Consider the following 18,242-nt stretch of genomic DNA (forward strand, 5'->3'; position numbering starts at 1 on the left):
CTAGAGCTAAAGAAAAGATACCTGTCACTTAAAATGAACCCAAGGAATTCACAGCCGGCAGCACACTTTTATCAGGCACACAGAATTCAATCACAAATATGATGTTGCCTTAACAACAGAATAAGAGATTCCTGGTTTCCACGTCATGGCGACTAGTTTTATTAATTTATTTATTTATTAAATCAGTAAGACATTTCGAAAACTCATGCATTCAAAACGGATGGATTTTATGCCTTAGAATATTCAAGAAAAAGTAAAAATATATATGAAAATGTTCCTAAAACATGCAAAACAACTGAATAAAAGACCTACTTTCATATTCTCACAACAAAAGAAATGCAAAAATTTCTTTGACTTGGGCTGCACTATTTTGATTCGAACAATGATACTTCCAGCAGACATGCGCGAGATTTTTTCATTTCTAATTGTTAGTTGGAAATTATGTAAGAGTTTATTATTTAAATTCATTCGATTATTGTCTTCAACAGCTTGTTTATTCAGGAGATAGAGTTAGACGCTAAAAAAAAAGGCGACAAACGATCCTCAACACTAAAAGACTCGTCATTTAACAACCCAAGCAATGTAATTAATTACTTAAGTGTAAAATTATTTGGTTTACTTTGCAATTAGCGAATTTCCAGTAGAGAACTATTAATAAATAATAAAAAAAGAACATTCAGCGTCGATATATTTGGAGGACAGAGAAAGGCGCATCGATTAGTGAGCTCAAACAGAATTGACTGTTGCTATGGGAATATGGAAGCTTGACATTTCGTGTGTCTCAGTCAACAGAAAACCAAACTATTTTATTATACAGTCAAACATTTGCGATGTTTATAAAAACATGTTCAAACAAGCAAGCAAGCACTCGTAAATTTCTTAAATGAAATATTTTCTCAGTATTTAATGTCAAAGCATATCATATCATAACTACAGTTACCATGACTTCGCTATCGGAATTTCTCATTCGTTTGTCATGATTTTACGATAAGTTTTTTTTTAATTTTTTTTATTCTACTCCATTTTCTCTGCGTAGTTATTTTTCAGTATCTTTAAGATGTATTGAAAGTAACAAATTCTAAATTGACGAATACGGAGCATAATCAAATTATGGACCCCTTTGAAGTCAAACTTGTAATAATAATTTTGTAAATTCTGAATGAAAGAGACGATAATTAACACGCAGTATAATACTGTTATCGTGACGTCATCACTGCGAGGGATAGAGGAGTTGGCATTTTCATACGTCATTTCATTGGGCTGCAATGGTATCGGAAAGCAATGTTCTTATTGATAAACTGGTACAGGGACTAATGTAATTTAAGCTATTTGTTGATAATCCTAAACGACACACATAACACCTAACAGGCTATGTTTTGGTAATTTTGAAGAAAATCCATATTAACAGACATGAACTGAAGAAAAACAATTAGCACCTGAAGCTACTCCATCAGTTCCAATAAAAATAAAAAATAAAAAAAACACGGAACAATAGCTACGAAAGCTACGAATTCCGTAGCTATTTTCAGAAAATAGTGGAGGAGAAATCAGATACAGCAATATAGTAAAAGAAGAAGAAGGATATTCTTTTGCTATTTCCAGGCAGGCAGTTCGGGTAAGATTACTACTCCATTAGAGTAGCAATTCTCATAAGTTTGGTTTTTCGAAAACGGATTACAAGAATGGCTATAATGTTATTACAAACTGGATTTGAGCATAGTTTCTAATGAAAGTGATCGAAAAAGTGTGAAAAAAAAAACCCTAATCACTATAAAAGAGTGGAATCTGGCTGCTGTGGACCAATAAATAGACCTTTCTCATCCTCACTATTAGGGCTTGAATTGCCAAAAGAAAGCAAAACGCGAATTGAGACATTCGAACTAGAAAAAGAAACCACAAATAATCTAATTATTGCAGAAAAAGAAGAACAGATCCAACACTAAATCATATTATTTCGGAAGACTTTCCTTGTAGCCTTTTTTTCCCCATTATTATCAGATTAGGAAAATAAAACACCTTTATCGAAGAAACATAATCAGAGGCTCTTGAAACGTAGTTTTTCAAGTAACTATTTATATAGAAACATTTAAAATTTATTTGAAACATTTGTTTATTTAAATAAAGATTGATTTATACTAGTATTTGTTTAAAGCATTTAAAAACAAAATATTCTAAACGCAAACAATGAAAACATGTTTAGGAAATTAAATTTCCTAAAACATTATTTTTAAGAAAACCAAATTCTCTGGATAAATATGTGATTCTTTCAAACCTTAGTTGATTAAAATTTCATAAATTTATAACTAAGATGGTTTAGGCTTAGATTTTATTCATTATGGCAAAGACTGGCTTTCTAAAATTCTGCAAAACGTTTCATTGCGCAGTATTCGTAAGGAGAAATATTCAGTAGACATTAGTCTCAGCCAATCTCTTGTAAAGAATGTAAGTCCTGAAGCTCTACAGAAAATCTTTCTTCAGAACTCCAATTGTAATTGTCAATCTGATTTAATTACAAAATAAAGTGTTGTAGAGCGTTATTTCCTCGCTGAAATAATTTTTGGTAGAATAAACTGCTTCTGAGAAGCACAAACAAATATCTTCGTCATTCGCTAAGTACGTGTTTTTTTTACGCCATTCCTGAAGTCAGCACGGTTTGAATTAAAGCAGTTTCGGGATTTGTGCAGACAAGTCATTACGTGTGTATCTACATTTAGACTGTTATTCACGTCTGCTGGTAACAGTGCCAGCATGCAATAGCTGAATCATTGGCTTGTTGGATATTTCCTCTGTTATGTGTTAAGAGTGTTTAATTAAATATGTTATTATTTCATTAAAAAAAGACTATACCCCAATATTTCGTAGAAAGTTATCATAAAATGTGATTTGCACAGGGAAGCAGGTCCCGAAAACTGAAATCCTACAAAGGAATCGTTATCATGACCTATCAGGTGGACCAGGAGACGACTAAGCAACGTTGCGTGCTCTCTCTCTCTCTCTCTCTTTCTCTCTCTCTCTCTCTCTCTCTCTCTCTCTCTCTCTCTCTCTCTCTCTCTCTCTCTCTCTCTCTGTGCATGTGTGTGTGTCAGTCATGTAGGCAGAAGGAATGTCCATTCCGTATAAAACTCAACTTGACAGAGAGATTTATGCTTGTTTTCAAGGAAGTTTAAGGCGAGGCAAAATTCATGGGAAATTTATGTGAAGAGAAAATTCTCCTACTCCATCCCCCCAATAGATGTGTGACTGCACTTACTCGTAACACAACTGAGAAAAACGAAAGGACAACCTAACGACTTGGTTTATATATTCTCGCTATGTCAAATAAGACACAACAAACATCTTGATGCTATTTTGGTAGCAGCAAAAAAGACAATCAATAAAAACTTGTTAAAAGTGAGTTCAGTATTAATAAAGTGGTAAGATACTGCAGTTAAGATGTGAAGGCTGTACTAACATTATTTTGAATAATTAGCGACGTTGTTGCTGTTGCTGTTATGGTACTGCTCGAATTTCCAGAATTTCCCAAATTTTAGTTTCTTCTTCTTCTTTCTCCTTTACGAACATTCCCTTGATTTGGTTTAATTGTGCAGAAACTGTCAGGAAATATTAATCCGCGTAAGAAAAATCTCCATTCAAAATCTGATCAAACTCGATTGAACAGTGAGACCTGAAGTTGCTGATGATGAATGAAAAGAGAACGAAGAAGAGAAAATGGGTTATTTTTTCATTACTTTCAAAATGATCTAGGGTTTTCTATGAATTAAACGTACTTTTTCAAATCTGCCATGCCCTGTTCTGAGGAATATTTCTGCTGAATAAAACTTGCAGTCAATAATATTCAAACTGAAATCGCAGTTATAGTCAAATTTTGCCCTAAAATTACTCTAAGAAAGATACTCCGTGGCTCATTTTTAACATATCATGTTAAAAAGCAAGTCGGATCCAAGCAGGAGTGTTGCATAATGTTTTTTTTATTATTACTTAACAGTCAACATTCCTGAGTACGCTATATAGTTATTTCTTATCGGAAATAGGAGGCTTTGGAAAGTTTCGTGTTTGATAGCAGGAAATTATATCTGAAATCCTTTACTGCTTCTAAAATATGTTTTATTAATTGTTTACTTCAAAACGTATTCTGCTGAAGCACACAGGTTTTAGAAAGAGAATATTGTATTAAACTATTTTATTTACCTCTGTGTACAATTTGCGAGGATGCAAAAACCACTGCTTTTATTTCATTGGAACATATCAATGTCTATTTAGTTATATTTTTTAAATGTCCTAATTGAAAGTCATCACAGAGCTTCGTTTATCACTGCAGTACATTTATATTTGCTACGTTGGACATCGAAAAGGTCACACTGTGCACTTTTGGACAAATCTGGAACATCGTTCTTTCTTACGTTGCATGACGTTTCCTGAGAAATTCAGCCTAATTAGAGGGAGTGTCAGCCAAAATTAAGGAAGGTTGCCTTAAGGACTAGTATTCTTCAGTTGAATTTGACCAACTTTGGAGCTATCACTGATAGCGTCATTATGAATCCCTTCATCGAATTTCGATGGAGGGATTCATAATGACGGAGGGATTCATCGAATTTCGGAACATAAGCCAATTTCGCTTATGTTCCGACTGTTTTACTCAATTTATATAAAAATACCTAATATCCCATAAGACATATCATGTTAAAAAGCAAGTCGGATCCAAGCAGGAGTGTTGCATAATGTTTTTATTATTATTATTTAATTTTAATTACGGCCGAAGAAACTAATACTATGAGAACAGTGTATCAATTATTTCTGTTAATTACGTGGATTCCTCTGGTCATTTTGCCAGTTTTGATGGGTGAAAAAAAAATGGGTTTTCTCGATTAAAACACCCTTCCAGTGCCAAATGAGACCACCTCTTACTTACCTTCAGATGGAAAAATCTATCTGAAGGTTCTTTGCATCCTATTCATTATTCATCCAAAGGGCATTGTCGTCTGAGCTGCGGAGGCAGATTGATGACAAAAAAAAGTAAACAGAAACCGCTTGGTGTTCCTGAACAGCTGAGAGTGTTATCCTTTGGGAACACCAGATAAGGAAGTTGTTTCAGAGAATGAAACTAATTCGTTTGATTTTAAGATGGGTTGTGTGTCTGTATTAAATGGCCAGTGTTGTTTATTACTAACCTTCCGTGAATAAGAGAATAACCTGTAAAAGTTTAGCTAAGCTACGATCATTAAATTACCAATAGAAAACAGAAAAACACATGATCTAAAAACAGATCGCTCCTGTGTCTAAGAGGATAGGATCGTCACTAAGCTAAATTATCCTGTTTTGCAATCGTCCAGGATTTTTAGAGCGATTTACGTTTACATCATAAACGTACCGCAATCCTCGAGAACCCATAAAATCGACAGGTATGTGGCTGACTTTCCTCATATACTTCATAATATCCCACCTTGAAGCTTGGAATATTAGATCACCGAAAATTTTGTCGGATATAGAAGAAGAAGAATGTAATAGAATATACCTTCTCAGTAAAACTAAAGATAATGTTTGAGGTCAGCGAAAAAAGAAAAGTATGCACGAAGAAAGAATGCGCTCCCAATTAGGTGTCCTAAAAGGAGCCGATCACCCAATTAAAAAGAGCGGAAGCAAGATTTGGGATGGCATTTAGCCGAATAAGATTTCTCCCGAATAAGACGAACTTTTCTGATCAGGACATTCTGTAACTAGAAATCTTAATGGAACATTCCTGGAAATGCGATGCGAGAAGTCGAGATTTGCGTTGATCCAATTTGCACAAAAAATATGGTTCTTTTGGAGTAACAGGCATCATTGATTTGTTTGTTATTTGTGTGTTTTATACAAAAGAGATCCAACACACCGTGAGTAATTCTTAGCTCAAAAAGCAGGGAATAATCTCTGCCACACCAAAAGATAGAAAACAATTTGTTTTAATAATGTACGTTGCAGACACTCGAGCGCGCATACCTACCCTCCACCCTCCACGCACGCACGCATCCGCATATGGATGAGAATTTGGTCAGTTTTAATAACTATCACATTTCGATGTTATTTTTTAAAGACAGTTTTACGAACTGAACGGTTCGTTTTTTAGTTTCGCAGTAATCATTTCGATAAACGAGGGGGGGCGGGGGGGAGAAGGAAGTAAGAATCATTTCGGCTTGTATGCGCACTTCAGAAACTCATTTCAGAAATCTGTTCAGAAGAACGATCAGAACGCAGAAATAACTTCAAAAATAAACTCGCTGAACCTGTTCTCTAAAGAATTGCCAACAGTAACGTTCAACGCACATGTTCATTGGGTTTCCGCACAATAGAAAAGATGGAATAAATGTTCTGATTCCGTCAGGTTTCTCTCGCCTTCAGTACTGCTGTCCCATTACTGATGGTATTGAGAACTCGTCCGCTCTGTCTGTCATTTACAACTTCTGATTTCTTCTACACCCACCTCGTGAATGAGCCCCAGAAACTGGCAATTGCTTTGTTTACGTAACTTCTTAGTAACGGTGTGGGTGTGTCGGCACACGAGATACAAAAATGTTTCTTTAAACATCTTGGGAACTGCCCTGTAGGATATTATGGTATAAGTAGGTCATCGTGACGTTCAGTAATATTTCCGTACTTCCGTCGTTCCTGTTCCCTGTACACACACACACTTCTCATTTCCTTATTTAACGGAAACAAATTGTGACAAGCACATAGAAAGAGAGCGACAAAAATAGTTTCTTTAAGAGAGGAAGTTACCATATTAAATCTTTCACTGTATCAAACTGGCTTACTAGTTTCTCTCTCTGTCTTTCTTTCTGTCCGTTTTTGACCTAGTCTGCTTCCTGTTGATCTATGTAGTCTGGAAACTATAGAATTGTTATCTAGATTCTTAAGTTACCCCCCGACTTATGCGGAAGTTAAGTTTTTTTTTTTTTTTCAACAGTCGCGTATCCTAACATTTGACAAATTTATCTTCTTCTTCTTCTTCTTCTTCTTATTATTATTATTGATATGTTATGAAATAAACATATTATTTAGAGAAATTAAAGAAAAGTTAACGCTTTTCTATTTCTGTGTTGTAATACGAACATATTTTTTTAATAATAAACATGTGCAATATCAAAAAATAAAGCAATAATTCACTAACTGATTCCTGGCTAAAGTTTTGAATGATGTGACAATGCACTCATCATCATCCTCTGCCATCCTGGTCACACTTTTTTAGTTCTGTCTCTAAGTGGATTTATCAAAGCTTCAGCATCTCTTTGTTGAGTCCCTACTTATAGAAGCCATTGCTGACTATTACTTTTCTGTACTAATGATATTTTAATTAGTTACTGATAGGAAATATTTATTTACGTGCTTATTTTAAATAATATATATATATATATTATTTAAAATAAGCACGTAAATAAATATTTCCTATATTTCCTAACTAAAAACATTATCATTCAATTTGGTCTCTTTCTGATTTTTTTCGTTGGCGAATTAATTTACATTTTTATTATTTTTCTCCACACAGGAGACCTCCGTATAGCCTTTTAAGAAATATGGAGAATCGACAATGGCCTATGACCTAATCCTCACCATTCCGTCTATCCTCATCTTCTCGTGGTGCACTCAATTAGTAGTTTGAATATCGAACGAACGATGATGGGATGGCAATTTGGGATTTATCCAACCAAATCTTATTCTTATTGGCAACCAAGAAAAAAAAGAAGGTAACACACATGAATGGAAGTTCATGCACGTTGGTAAAATCGCTTAGTTAGACAAGCTCCACCCACTCCCTTCTTCCGGCTGTTTGCGTCAGGGGGCAAGGGCGAACATTTAAATGTCAAGCCAGCTATTGGAACAGTCAAACCCAACATAAGCAGAATTCCAGATAGGTACCATATTAATATAAAAGGTGCCAAGGGAAAAATATGGGACTTGCAGAAAAATGAGAGCAATACCAGGTAGACATAATTCGTGTTACTGAAATAAAGAAGACCAAGACATGTGGGATTCTTCTAAGCAACAACAGGATATTATAAATCCTGGCAATAGTGATAAGAGTAAGGAGTATATTCAACACTAAATATTGTTTAGTCCTTGTGAAATTTCCTTGCGAAACAGTTTTTTTTTTTTTTCAATATAAGACATGTTTATGAATAAGATGTATTTATGAATGTATTCTACACCAAGTTTGGTCAGCATTCATAAAAAATATACCCAAGTCAGACCTCGGACAGAGTGAACGTGAACAAGATAACGTGACAACATCCAGCATTGTTCAAACATTGCATGTATTAACGTATGTATAGATTCCACATTCGGATTTTTTAATTTGATGGACAGTGAGATGCATAACTACATCTAATGGACTATTTTGAGTAATTTCTCATTTCTTGTCTTTAAACTTTTAGTTACTTTTAACCCCTGAAGATGTAAGTCAAACAACATACGAAACTTGTTGGGTTTGTTTATCTTTATTTATCTTAATAAACAGTGGTCATAATACCGGAATCTTTCTTTTGAACTGCTAAACCACAGAAACCTACGCCTACAATCCTATGAGCTACCTCAGCCACCTTCCCAATATGCTCTGAACTTCACATCTTTATCTACCACCATCCCCAGCTTCATCAGTTCTCTGGACTTGAAGTCAAGAGAATTGATCCAAAACCCAACTAATCCTATCAATGCGGCGAAAAGTTTGTCCATACTCTCCACACCGTCAGCATATTTATATCATCTGGCAAATTTCTACATCTTCTTGATTAACTGTTACCCTCCCCAATTTTATATCATCAGCAAACAACTGAATATTACCCTTCAACATTTTTTGTATCATTATGTATAAACTGAACAGTAGTGGTTTAAGCATGGAGCTTTCAGGCATGGAACTCTGCTAGTTCTTCTCCGAGAGAGTCTTCTCCTCTTCCTCCACATACTACTTTTTGGTATCTGTCAATGATCCATCTTCGCATCCATATTATCAATTTTATATTCATCCTCATTTGTTTCAATTTGGTAACAGAGTTCCATGTCGTATCCTCTCAAACGCCCTTGTAAAATTTAGCAGCACCATCATGTAGTCATTCTCATTATGCAACTCTACTGTCAAACTATTAAAAAATTTAGTAAATTACTAAGGCATGACTTATCCTTCATAAAGCAATACTTCCCCCATAGAAAATCATATTCTTATCCACCCACTGCTGAATTCTGTCTTTGACCAAGTTTTCCAAAACGTTTGCTACCATTCTCGACATATTGATTGTTCTACATTTTGCTACTGCAGTCTTGAAGTGTTATTTATGAAAAGGAACATTTTGACCTCTTTCCACCCCCTTAAGACCAGAGATGTAGGTGTACAAATTCCATTTCCTTCCTACCATATGATCTTTTCTCATTAGAATCCATCTCTCCGTAGTTGAAGTCCTTACGTGATCCGTATTCATTCTGCTAATTTATCGATGCATATCTTCCGCACCGTCCCTTGCATCCCTGGCGCAGCAACCAATGTAAATATCATATTAAACTTTATCACACACACTAATCGCCTCAAGTTAATCGCTATTCACAAGCACCTACTCTTTTTGGTCACAATTCATTTGCTATCATCATCAAATCCCACCCTCATCTACTCTTTTCTATCTTTCCTGAAAATACTATTCCATCTCTCTAACTATGTCTGCTGTCAGTCAAGTCTCACAATGCCTACAACCTCAGGCATTAATTCTAAAATACTCATCTGAATATTTGAATGTTCTTTAATTCAAAATCAGTTCTTATTTACAGGATATATTTTAGTTATTATTATTATTTTTATTATAACGGTGTCTCCATGGAATCAAAAGACTCATCGTGGGAAACCCTACATTGGCACACTAACCATTATTCACACAATACCTATCATATTTCTCCTTAAATTCATTCACAGACGAAGCATTCATAACCACCTCTGGCAAAGCATTCCACGCATTCACAACCCTCCAAGCAAAAAATCTAGTCCTAACATCCTTGTTAATCACACTCTCACACAATCTCCAGAGATGGCCCCTCGTTCTCTCCCTTCCTGCACTGGTCTTGAAAAATGTCATCAGTATCAATCCTATATAATCCCTTTAATAATTTATACGCCTCTATCATATCTCTTCTCCTACGTCTATCAGCTAGTTTTTGGAGCCCACAAATCTTCAATCTATCCTCGTAGGGATCATCCCACAGATGATCCATTCCATGCAACAATCTTTGTAACTTGCCTCTGAATCTTCTCCACCATTTCTTCATCACAAAGAAATTTAGATGACCAGATCTGTGCGCAATAGTCCAAATGCGGTCTTATTAATGTCTTATAAAGTGGAAAAATAACTTCCTTATCCCTGCTTGTCAGTGTGTTCTTCAACAGCCATGTAATTTCATGCGATGTTTTGGCAACCTTTGCAATATATCCTTTAAACTTAAGTTCTCTGCCCACAATAACTCCCAAGTCCCTTGCCTCGTCAACCTCTTGCAGTTCAGTTCCATTAATATAATAAATAGCATGTAATCTCATCCTCCAGAAGTGCATCACCTTACACTTAGCCACGTTAGACTGACAGTCATTTACCTTAGCGTATACCGTCTACTTAAGTCATTCTGCAAGATATCTACGTCATCTGAATTGATTATCGCTCTTCCTAATTTTGCACCATCAGCAAACAAGTGGATATTTCCTTTCAAATTATTTCCAATATCATTAATGTACAAATTAAACAGTAGAGTACCAAGCCCTGAGCCCAAAGGCACACCACTAGTCACCTGCCTTCTCCTGGACTCAGCTCCTCCATAAACCACTCTTTGATATCTATCCACCAGCCACCCTCTAATAAAAATCAACCACCAGATTCGGATCCATACCCATTTGCTCTAATTTATGCAACAAAGTTCCGTGTGGAATCCAGTCAAATGCCTTTGCAAAGTCCAGCAGTAACATTGAGTAAGGATTTCCTTTATCCAACTCCACTGTTACTTTATTATAGAAAGTAAACAAGTTATTGAGACAAGACCTACCCTTCACAAAACCATGTTGCTGTCTACCCAGTCCTGAATTCTAATTTTTACCAATTTCTCCAAAACCTTAACCACCACTCCAGATATATTGATTGGCCTATAGTTTGCAACCTCTGTCTTGGAGCCTCCCTTATGTAATGAAATTATTTTCCTCTCTTCTCACTCTAAATTGTGAAATTAGTGAAATTAGTTCTTCACTGTTTATTTCTCCTCTTCTTCTTTTTCCTCCCATGACATTACAAGAAAGCTCTCTCTCTCTCTCTCTCTCTCTCTCTCTCTCATAATAAACGGTTGTGGATAAAAGAACACCATATAAACAGCCGCGCACTCTATAAACAATTTGGACATTGTAAACCCAAGAAGGGAGCGCCTCGGAGATATTGTCTTCCTGATAAGGAGAGAGATACTTGTCAACACTTCTGGTTAAGAGGGAGGCTGAAACAGTAAAATACTGTTTCAAGACCTGCAGTGTATTTCACAAAAGTTGTCTTGGGTTCTTTGCTTATCCCCGGTTCCATTTGGTATGAAATGGAAACGGGATACCATTTTTTATAAAATCTCTCTCTCTCTCTCCCTTCTCCCATCCTCTCTCCAAGATCAAAGAAGTGAATGAATAACCTCTAAAGATCAAATTTCATTTAACAAAATAACGGATCGGAAATATTAATTTGCTAAGAATAGACAAACATGGTTATAAAATGAAAGACTCGCAAAAATGTCGGCGTAAAGATAAAGGAAGTCATTAAAAAATTTCCGCGAAATTTCTCTTTACTCAAAAATGCTTAAAGAAGCATTATTTTCGTGAAAGCAGCTAAAATAATGTCTTTTATCGTTTTAACCAAAACGTTTTTCAGATAGAACATAACATGTTTTAGTTATAATCCCTATGCCTACAACAAAGTTTGACAAACATACTGTATGAGCAGATGGTGAAATGCCACTGCACACCCAAAGCATACCCGTTAAAAACTCCTTATCAAAGTTAATAAGTACTCATTAACTTTGCTCAGGTTAAAAAAATCCCTACTGTTTTAATGCAAATATAACGATATCAGAACATTGTAGTTTGCTTCACCTATGACTTAACAATAAAATATATTAAATATCATCTTAAAATTCACCGTATTCACAACTGAAATACATTATACATAAACATTTTTTGTTTTTTTTGCTTATTTTAGTCCTTATGGGATTATGCATGGTTAGCCTGTTTTATCCGAATGCATATTATGCCACAAAATGAGTTTATAGATGGTTCATTAAGCTGAGGGTTCATATTTTGCTGTTGACACTCTGGTATTCGAATAAGAAGGTTAACTGGTCAGTTTTTAATGACTTCGTGGGTTGCATATTTTTGTATTATGTTATGGATCCATTGCATCGTCCCTTGAATGTTAAGATGGCCTGCCACGGCCAAGTAACTTGGCTTATTTTAAACCCTATCATAAACCCTATTATGGAGACGGTGCGTGTTTACTTGACCGGTATGTCTCTTGAAGGATGAAGAACGTTTTCGCCTCTGTATGAGACCGGCTAACTCACCTTCAGTTGAAAATATATGTATCCTAAAGGGCATTTGAACCCAGGTCTTTCCAACCAAAGGGCTTCTTGTTGTGCACTTGAATCAGAATTAAATTGTTATCGTTCACTTGATTATAAATCTGCTGCCGACGGTGATGTTTGTGTGGCGCAATATTTGAAATATTTCTCGCTATGGTACTAGAAGTTCAAAGAATATTTGTGTTATTTGTGTTAAAGAGTCATTTGTGTTATATCCGCACTTCCCTAAAAGAAAATAATTTAGGGAAGTGGAATAGAACACAAAGGAATATCTGTTGAATGTTTTCTGTGATCGACATTAATTACACACAGAGTAAGTTTTCAGTGATTTCTTCCAGATAATTAATCCATTGCCTTGACCCGATGAATTAGTTTTGTACATGACGTGCATCATGTAGAACAGTAGTATTAGTACTTTATAGGACAACCGAACTTCTGTTTTAAGACGTTCCTAAGGCTGAAGGGTCATTTTTCTGTTTTCTAGTTGCAACCAAAACATACAACCACTTGAGCATTAGGTACTTCGGCTGTAATGAATATTAAACCAAATCTTCATCCAGTCTGATTCAGGGCGGAAAATGAAGTTAGGCGAAAAGCAATATTTCGTTTTTAGGTGAAAATTTAGGTCTAAACTCATACCGCTGGAAACGAAACCACCAACACTGCATAAGACCGGCTAATCCGTTAGTCGGTTTCATACTGTGATAGCTAATCTGAAAATTATTTTATATTAATCATCTGATGATTCGATTAAAATAGTCTTTATAAAAGTTCCTTGCGGAGACAGTACTCGAACCTAGGTTTTTTCAACCAAATGGTAAGTATCACTACTCCCGACTGCACTATGTAGGCACTCTGTGAGAGTTTGTGGGGGGGGGGGGGGGGTTGGAACAGGAGTTCAATGCGCAACGAAAGCAGTCGAAGCAAATGATGTATGATAAACTTCTTGGGAGGAAAAGAGCATAAAGGTATTGGACAGAAAAAAATATTTTGTCTGAAATGAAAAGCTCGCAAATTGTACGTCATTATTGCACTTACAGTTCCTCAGTTTTATTTTTCATTTTTATCAAAGGATTTTGGTTACAGGATGAGAGAGAGAGGACGTATTGCTCATCAGATATTAGCCAATTCGTGTCTTAAAATTAGATAACGTAAGTCTGACGTATTGCTATTAAAATGAAACTAGACAGAATTTTAAGAAATTTAATTAACTACTAACACTAACTTTAGACAGGAAACTTAGAACGTACAGAGTTTAACAGGAAAATTAGAGGAAGCGTGAAAAGTGGTAACTAATAAAAGCGAAGATTTAGTTTTGTGGTTTTTACAGAAACAAAAAAGAAAGGATCGAATGAGAGATTATGGGTGGTTATATATCTGGAGTGGCGTGGATAAGGAGAGCAGATGTGAGCTGGAAAGCTGGGATTTCTTTGTGGTTAGAAAAAAGAAATATAAATGGGAAACTATAAAAATCTGGGAGGAAGTCAATGAGCGATTACTATAAGTAGTAATTATTATAGAAACATGTGCGCCAACAGAGAATGCATCGGTACAGGTGAAAGTGAACATTTTGATCAATTCACATGTAGAGATGATCATGAATTTCTTTCCTTGGAAATCTTAAACAGCAGAATTGGTCTTGAGGAAAAGGATTGAGAATTTAACAGATGGGCGAGAATGCAGAAAATGATAACGGTAAAAGATTGGTCGCGCTGTGTGAAGCACTAAAGTGCCAATCGATAAATTGTTACTTCCAGCATAAAGATAAAGATATCAAGAGCTTTACTTGGGTGCAGTGTACTAGAAGATTAAGATCTATTATCAACCATCTGATACAAATTGACAGAGATGCTGCTGCTGCTGCATTGTGAGGGCTGTACGAGTGTGTATTCAGAGGTGCAGAATGCTTCACAGACTGACTTACTTCCGCAGATAATTGTCCTTAGAAGGGATTAAATGAGCACTACATATAGCATCAGCATTCTTCAAGACGAGTTTGTTAGAGAATTGTATAAAAGTAGGATCAATAAAAGATTGAATGCACATGACGAGTGCTAATGAAATCTACAACCATATTAAAGAGAGCCTTCATGAGGCAGCTAAGGAAGCATTTGGTTTTGAAAGGACATTTAATCACAGTTAGATGGGTTGGATGACAAATGAATGTATTTAGGCCAACACTGAAAATAATAAAGCATATAAAGCTAACCCTCGTTCTTGAAGGCAGAAGGAGACAGGGATGTCCCTCATGGGACATCCCTGTCTGGAATTCTTCATGTAGAGCTATGAGTTGAGATTGGTGAGTGTCATCCATTCAATATCGTTTGCAATAATCAAGTGATAATTGCTCCAGATAAGAATTACATAGATTTTATGACGAGGAAACTAGTTGATGTTTACAGCTTGGGAGATCTGAAAGTCAATTTTACAAGGCAAAATATTAAGGGTTGGTAGAGAAGGCAAAAAGAGAGAGAAAGTATGAAAAAAAGAAAATTAAAAAATGTGTATTGCTATAACAAGTTAAGCAGTGTTACCAACTAAAATATGTGAATCATGCTCGTTAGCTAGTACAGAAAATTAATTCTCATTTATAGCTAACGCGGGAAGAAAATTTAAAATTAAAACACAAAAAAAAATTCGAAACTTTTTACTAGTATGAGAGAAAAATCATTTCTTCGTTTCTATCTATCTGAATCGTGCAATATTAGAAACTTTTTCCATTTCTCTGAAAAAAGCAAAATAACTATATGAGACATCATCACAAGTAAAGAAACGATGAAGAGATTCTTTCTCTCATTTTCCGAATTCTTACTCATCGTTTCCAAATGGGAGGGTTTCTTAAATACAAGCAGGTTAAGTAGTGGATAACATGAAGAATAACACGAAGTAAAAGAAAGACGTTATAAAACATTTTTATCATATGTTAGATCAGCCTTCGGTAAAGTGGTGTAAATGCCCTTTAATTAAAAAAATAATAGCTCTTTTAATAGATGATTTCGATATGAAGTACTTGTCGGGACATCGAATAAATAAAAAAGAGAAAAAAAAATACATTTCATGAGCGTAATATAACATCAACCTCTTTATAAAGAATTGCCCAGCAAATAAATTATCAGCATTCTTTATTTCTGTTGCAAGTGATCTCAAGTGCTGGTAGGAAGTGCTAACGTCTCCGCTGCTGTTACAACAGCAGCGGAGACGGTGATTCTGATGTTTAGTAGAACACATATTCGGATCGCGACAGTCGTGAGAATGTTGGTGCTTTAGGAGGCATCTTGCAAAAAAAACCCTTGAAGCTCACCCATCCTTTAATGCCAGCTAAGTTTTAAATCGCTTTTATGGAAAGTTAACCGTTTCTAAATTAATGGCAATGATTCTCTACTCCGCAATCTGTTAACGACAACGAGTCTGAGCCAAGTCTTAGACTCAAATGGGACGAACAGAGAATTTTCACGTCTGCAAATTCGATGCTTTCTTAAAGTTAAATTATTTAATTTTTTGGAATAAACAAGAGCAATTTTTTCTTGCAATCTTGATCATCTTGATTGTTCTTGTTCCCGCCTTAACAGAGATGTTATTTAGCAAGTAGCGTATTCCTAAGATTCGTGTGTTTTCGTCATTATTTATTAACCACTGATCAGAAGTGAGGTAAGCAGTCAATAACGCTAAGAGCCGCTAAGTAAGTAAGTACATGCTATTTCCATTTTGATGAGTAGCTTTGGTTAATTAAATTTGGTTACAATTCATATAAATTTGGTAAGAATGCGAAATACTCTAAAAATAATGAGCACAACTTTGAATTCGTAATAATAATGCTGAGCATAATTCGAAACGGATTATGGTTTCGAGATTAAAATATCCGGTCAAGAAATATCATGGACAAAATAATAAGAAATATTTTATTTATTCTGATGTAGTACTCTATCAATCTTCTAAGCATTTGCCTATGAAGAAGAAAACGGCACTGACCACTCAGAGCCCTACAATCAGTAGTCTTCCTAAGTATAGTTTTCTCGAAGAAAACAACTCTAGCGTTGTGTCTCATAACCATCCCATAAAGGTGAACTAATTGCCGAGCATAGTTGTTTCGTTATTTCATTGCATCAAACGAGTGAGGCTATCCTGCGAGTATCCGTATTGCAATGTGTACTGGAGGATGAAAAATTCGAGATTTTTTTCCGGCACAACCCAGGCTCACCTTAAAAAATAATCAAATAAATAAATACATATCCAACATCTTCACTGAGTTGTATATTTTAACTTAATAGAATACAATTTTATTAAGTAGAGCGATACCAAATAAAATGCAATAAAGAAACAAACACTATGAACTGTTTTATTAATAATAAGTAATAAGAAAATTAAACAAACATCCTATTTCCAAGCCATCTATCCCCGCGATATACAGACGAACAAGTTTTGTCCCGTTCAGTTGTTGCATCATTCGCCTTGGCCTGACTGCTTTGACTAATAACGTTCCCTTTTCACTCGTTTCCGACCGTAGGTGACTTTGTAGGCATTAAGCGCAAAGTATTCCAGGTGAGAGTTTTACAGGGTAGTTCACCATTGCTTTCCCCAACTCCCCAATTTTATCCGGGCTCGGGATCGACATATGGCTGGGACGTATTCATGACTGTAATCCGCGTGCGTTCAAGGTGCCGGTTTGCCTTTTTCCGGGAGGAAAAATCCCAGATAAACTGGAGAGAAAAAACCCTGCTGTCCACACCTAAGACCGGCTAACTTGGCTATGTCTGAGAAAGATCCTTAAGCTCCTCACGTTGGCGAAGGGAATCGAACCCAGAACACTCCTTTCCCAGGCATATGGTTGCGAAGCGCATAGTCATTAGGCTAACCGAGCGGACCCTGACTCCTTTACCATCCTTTTAAATATTTTTTCGTTTTTTGTAAAGAATTTATCGATTTTGTAAAGTATGCAGGGGAGAGTTGCCTAATGCGTACCGGTGCCTAAATCGTACTTGAGGTATTTTTCATAAACCAATTATTATAAGCAGTATCTAGCGGCTGGCACATAAACTAAATGACTAGTTTAGTTTATGTGCCTAGGAAAAAAGTTGAGAGGCTACATTGTGATTTTCATGAGTTATTAAAGTCGAAAAAAATCAGGTAAGTTCAATGGAAATTTTGACTTTATTTATATAGATGATATTGATCGAATAATAACATTTCACTGTACGTTACTAGAGTTTTATTGATACTAGACTTGTTATATTTTTTCAATATTTGTTTTACAAAAACCATTTAACTCTTGTTAAGGTTATGTTAGTTTTTTAAACGAAATGCATAGTTTCCTAAATCGTACCACTGTAGTATTTCTAAAATCGTACTGGTACGATTTAGGACATTACATGTACATTTTTATTATTTTGAAAAACTCTTCAATGTCCTTACAGCATGGAAAAAAGAAAATACGCTCAATGGACTCCAGAAGGAATGGAAAAAGCCATGGAAGCATATCGAAATAAAAAGTACGGATTTAATGAATGTTGTCGGTGATTTGGTATACCGAAGCCAACATTTAAAAGACATCTAGATGGGAAATTAAAGAGCGCTTTGTCAGCACCAAAAAGGAATGGAGTTATGCAAGTATTACCTCCAGCTGTAGAAGATGAACTTGTGAATCATAT

The sequence above is a fragment of the Typopeltis vanoorti genome, chromosome 8, assembly GCF_054136105.1.
Source record: "Typopeltis vanoorti isolate ZY-2024b chromosome 8, IOZ_Tvanoo_1.0, whole genome shotgun sequence".
In the NCBI taxonomy this organism is placed as follows: domain Eukaryota; kingdom Metazoa; phylum Arthropoda; class Arachnida; order Uropygi; family Thelyphonidae; genus Typopeltis; species Typopeltis vanoorti.